Consider the following 6,000-nt stretch of genomic DNA (forward strand, 5'->3'; position numbering starts at 1 on the left):
AAGTCTAAAATTATTAAAATTAAAAAGGCTGACTTGACTTTAGTATCTGTGCTGCAGAGAAAATCAGGATTGGGAGATCTCCAATGTTTGAGAGCTATCTCAAAATAAATTAAAGGAAAAAAAAGATCAAGGGGAAAAAAAACTATTTTTGCTACTGAGTCTAGAAAGAAAGCTCTTCTAGGAACAGAATTCATTTTTTTTTCTCTGCCTCTCCTGCTTACAATTCTGTGTTCCTCTTTATCCTCCATGGTCAAACTCTCTTGCCTCTGCTGTTCCATGCATACAGACAGACCATTCTGTTTTCTGATTATTGAAGTATAACAGCCATACATTAAATTTCACAGGAGTATAAAGTATACTGCCCAGAGAATTCGAGGCAAAAGAAAAAAGAAAATACACTTCAGTACCCAGAACCTACATCAACAAACAGCGTTGCCCATACACCAGGAGCCCAAATCCAATCACCATATTCCCCACCGCCACCATAAACACTTCCTGGTCTTCCCTGCTTTGAAACTGTAGATCAATGAGTCATACATCGTCTGCTTTCTGTCGCTTGATCCTGTGTTTATGTATTGGTCCTATCACTGCCATAATTGTAATATGTTCATTCTCCTTGCTCTGTTCTGTCATGTGACTCTGCTATGAATTTCTGTCCTGTGGACAGGAAATCCAAGAGGATCATGGGAGTTGCCCATGAGATTTTTATCTGAGTTCACTCTTGACGATTCATTTCAGAGCTTGAGTTCAGGCGGTGCCAATATATTTTATTATTGTTGTTATTATTAAGTAGTTACACAAAGAAATAGCAATACTATAAGAATACAATACTTCCGGAGATATACTATAAGGGGGTGAACATACAGAGGAAACAAAAAAATCACATAGTACATTAAAAACAACAACAACAACAAAGACCTTGTGTCGATATCTCGGCATTTATTTCACTCAGCATCATCTTAAATGATCATATGTACATAGCTTTTGAGCTTTTCTGCTCAGCTGGTAAAATTATCCTAAATGTATACTAATTATTGCAAATAAGGGAAGCCATGGGACCTATATTTCTTCGGCTCTGGCTTACTTCACTTAATGTAATTCTTCCTAGTCTTTCCAATTCCTAACAAATAGGGTGGTGTCATTCTTTTTTTTTTTTTTCTTTTTTGCCGGTCATGGGGCTTGAACGCTGGGCCTGAGGGCTAGCGCCCTACCACTTGAGCTACAGCGCCACTTCCGGTTTTCTGGTGGTTTGTTGGAGATAAGAGTTTCACGGAGTTTCCTGCCCCGACTGGCTTTGAACCGTGATCCTCAGATCTCAGCCTCCTGAGTAGCTAGGATTACAAGCATGAGCAACTGGCGCCCGGCTTGGTGTCATTCTTTCTGATGGAAGCATAGAATTTATATATATATATATATATATATATATCACATTTTCTTGATCCATTCTTGATTTTGGTACCCTGCATCTTGTATATACATTTGTCTAATTTGGGGAGGGGAAGGGGAATAACAAAATGCTGAAACAAGGACACAGGATGACCCATTGCAACAATGATACCCACAAGACAGTATATTGGAAATGAACTTTACAACTTAGGGTGGAGGGAATGAGGGAGATGGGGAGGGAAGGGATAGTGGGAAAACAACAAGGGAAGGGGTAACAATGCTAGACAAGAAATGTACTCATTGCTGAAAGGTTAAAGTTTGAGGCAGTGACCACCATGTGTTGCTTGTTTCTGTCTAGCAAAGCAACACATGGTGATAATCAAAACACCTGGTTGATTGTGTGCCTATATAAGACCTGCAAATCCTTAGCTCAGGGCTCTCCTCCTAGGCTCGGCTGTGTCAGAGTGTAGGACCAGGTCCGAGCTGCAGCCCGTCTAAATAAAACAGCTGTAGAGTCTGACTCTTGGTGGTCTTCTTGTGGGGGGTCCTGCGACCTTGGCATAACAATTGCCTTACTCAAGTAACTGTAACTGCCCCTGTACAGCATCTTTACAATAAAATAATTTTTTAAAAAAGAATACACCACTTCTTGGTCAATATAATTTTAAAAGCAACTTTCAAATTAGACTCAAATGTGCTTCTAAAAACTGTCAGTCTGGCAGCTGACATTCTTCTGAACACTGAAATCTATTTTCATAACCAAAGATAGCTCAGTCCTGTGACCAGGGGAACAAAAAAGCAAATAGGAAACCTAAGAACAATGTTTTTCTTTGCTCTCTTACAAACAGACATTGAATGTTTAGAAGCAACATTTATTGAGATTTTGCTACATGTCAGAAACCATACTAACCACTTGGCGTGTGATGTTGCATTTGATCTTGACCACAGAAATAATGTCACTTTTATTTCTCTTGTTTAAACGTTGCCCATGTTACCCAATTATTCTTCATACTTGGGTTCTGCTCTATGCCCTCCTTCCAGGAAACCATGTAGAACCAACTCAGCCCACATTCATTGCTCTCCCTTCTAGAGCCCAAGGCTATACTTAAAATTAAAAATAAAATTAAAAAAAGACAAAGCTCATCATAAGAAACCCCCTTCTGGAAGAGAACATTAGAGGGGATGATATTGATCAAGATGCCTTGTACTCATGCTGACTTTTGAGTTGAAACCTCTTTCAACAACTATTTAAAAATGGAGGAGGAGGAGGAGAAGGAAGAGGAGGAGGAGAAGGAAAGAAAGGAAGGAAGGCAGGAAGGAAGGCAGGAAGGAAGGCAGGAAGGAAGGAAGGAAGGCAGGCAGGAAGGAAGGAAGGAAGGAAGGCAGGCAGGCAGGCAGGCAGGCAGGCAGCCACATTGGAATGAAAGAGCAAGCTTACTACTGGTTCAGTAAACGTCTTTGTAGGTGCCAAGTACAAGGGCTTGACCTCAGGGTGTTGCGCTCTTGCTTGGCTTTTTCACTCAAGGCTGGTACTCTGCCACTTGAGCTACATCTCCTCTCCACTTCTGGCTCTTTTCCACTTAATTGGCGATTAAGAGTCTCACAGGTTTGTCTGCGTAGGCCAGCTTCAAACCACTTGAATCCTCAGATCTCAGCATCCTGGGTCTCAGGCATGGACCACCAGCCTCTCCCCATCTGTAAAAAGGGAGGGAAAAACACAGTACCCTCCAAGGTCTCTGCAGAGAAACGCTGTTCCAGCATTATGAGTTTCCTCCCTCTGAGTCAGCTCCGAGACAGCTCTGAGCTTGTGGCATTAGAGGATGTGTTCCCTGCCCAACTCCGCAGGAGCCCATGTCTTTTCCTTCCCTTAGCCCCACCATGAGATGCTCCAGAACATTGACAGCAAAACTCACAGGAAACAGCTATATCCTCACAAAAATGGCGGCAATGGTTTTCCTGCCTTCCTAACCCTCACCCTCAAGGGGCAGAGACCAGATACCACTGTGCTTTCCTGGGCGCCAGAACATGCCCTTCCTATACATCTAAACCCATTCAGAATACCCCAAAAACAAACAGACCTACCCACTGACATGAAGGATAACCATAATGACATGCACAAATTCACTCAGGAGGTCCATTGCAGGGTTGTCTAGACATGTGGAAAACAGAAGCTATCTAAGTGCCCAGTAGCAGGGGGCTGGTTAAATAAAAACCCTGCTCCCATCTTTACAATGCTGGGCAGCCATTCAAGGTGTGACACAGGAGAGGTGGGGGATGGCTAGCCAGCAAGCTCTCCCCATTTAAGGATACTTAGAGAGATGCCCAACTAAAGAGAAAGAGGTCAAAGGAAAGCTCAATACTGATAGTGAATAGTTTTTATGTTCTTCTGTTTTCTGAACTCAGGGTCTGGGTGCTGTCCCTGAGCTCCTTTGATAAAGGCTAGCACTCCACCACTTTGAACCACAGCTCCACTTCCAGTTCTGTTTTTCAAGTGAGTCATACCAATACACATTTTTGTAGATAGATAGACAACAAAGACAGAGAGATGACAGCTTACCGAGAGATAGGTAGATAGATAACTGATAGACAAATGAAAGCTAGGTATATGATAGATGATAAATAGATGACAGATGATAGATAATAGACAAATGATCATTGATAGATGATTGATACACAAATGACACACGATAAATAGATGATAATCAGATGATAGATAATAGACAATACATAAATGTAGATAGTAGATATGGATAGATGATGGATACACAAATGACAGATGATAAACAGATGCTAGATACAGATGGTAGATGATAGATATATAGATGATAGGTAATAAACAATAGATGATTGATAGAAAAATGATAAATCAATGATGTTTGATAAGTAGATAAATGGATGACAGATGATAGATAGACAGACAGATATATAGATAGAAAGAAAGATAGATAAATAGATAGATATAATTAGGTAGGCAAAGAATCATAATCCAACTCCCTGAAGCTAGAGCCAACATTATGCAGCCCATTGGATTTCCCATTGGATCAATGCTCCTGTGGGAGGAGCTAGTGTACTGTTTAGGACTAGATCCCTCTGCAAGGTCTCCAAGTGAGTCACCCCACACACACACCCTCCACCACCCCAAAACATACACAGACTGTCTTGCCAAAGAGCATGGCTTATAGATAAATCCACTCATCGACAAGGATGTCCATTCTCTACAGACTCCACTACAGTATCCACTAGTGTCTGCTCAGGAAGATCAAGGTCACCCCTTGTGCAGAAGACATAGACCTGGCTTGGGAACCTATAGACTCCAGTCCTAGCCCTGCTCTGCTCTTTCCTTTGGTCAGACACAAAGGAAACACACGGGGCTGGACAAAGGGCTTCTCAAAAAGTCCCTTTTCTCAGGACTCAGATTCCTCTTCATTCTGGGCCTGTGACCCACAGCACAGCCATACCCCCACATCAGCCTGGGTCCTGGTAGGGGTAAACCACACAGTGGAGAAGCAGGATGAATGGCTGCCAAGGGAAGCTGGGAGTGGAGAGGGTTCCCCCTTCCTGCCTTCCAACAGCCTCCTTGCCTGGCCCTTATACCACCCCCCTTTAGAGCCTGTCTGTCTACACACACACACACACACACACACACACACACACACACACACACACACACCATTCCTGCAGAGCATGTGGCTGACTCTCTTCCTTGTATCCTGACCCCCGGCCCTCCTCTGTTTCCCTCCCCAAGGTGAATCAACAACAGGCAAACCTCTTTGTCATCATGTTTTATTTTTGAGGACCAATTTCCAATGAGAGGCAGATCTCTGGGGTTTTGAAACAGCCGGTTTTGAATGTCCCTGTTTCCTTAAGCTCCAGGTCCCTCGATCAAACGGGGACTCAGAGATGACCACCGTGGGCAACCCCATAGTTCATGGATGAATTCATGAAATGCACCCAAGTGGGCCCGCTGCCTAGACCATGGCAGCCCCCTCTCCCAAACCGCCTTCAGTGGGATTCCCAGGCAAGTCGATATCTAGAAATCATTCCACGGGGAACTTAGGGAGCCCCCCAGCGGCTTAGTAAGGGTGCAATAATCAGAGGCTCTTTGGGATACTGAAGCAGACAAGGCCCCAAAGTAGGGTGGGGGCCAGGAGCAGGCGTTGGAAGCTGGTTCTTCCTCTGAGCCAGTCCCCCACACCCAGGTTTGCACCTGCTGGGGCTGAGCTTCAAGACGGGGAGGGGGGGGGGAGAGGGACCCCGCGGGGCTCAGTGAAGGATCTGCTGATGGCTCAGAGGGAAGGTATCAGCCAGGCCTAGGTGATGTCCTCCATCCCAGAAGTCATCATCTGGCAACTAGGGGCAGCGGATGGCAGCAATGGCCAATGGCCCAGCCACATAGGGCAACTCTGTCACCCTGTGCCAGGTGCGCCGGCCCCAAAGCCCAGCCTCGCCTCTGTCCGACCAGTCTGTCAGTCCTTCCATAACACGTGGTTGCTCCACCTTTCTCCGCACGTGTCCGTGTGTCTGTCCGGCTGGAGGGCCGGCCTCCCCGGGCATCTCTCCCCGCCCTGCCCCGCCTGCCTGCCGCTGTGTGGGTGTCGGTGCGCAGAGGGGCGC

The sequence above is a fragment of the Dipodomys ordii genome, unplaced genomic scaffold (assembly GCF_000151885.1).
Source record: "Dipodomys ordii isolate 6190 unplaced genomic scaffold, Dord_2.0 Scaffold18, whole genome shotgun sequence".
Classification (NCBI taxonomy): domain Eukaryota; kingdom Metazoa; phylum Chordata; class Mammalia; order Rodentia; family Heteromyidae; genus Dipodomys; species Dipodomys ordii.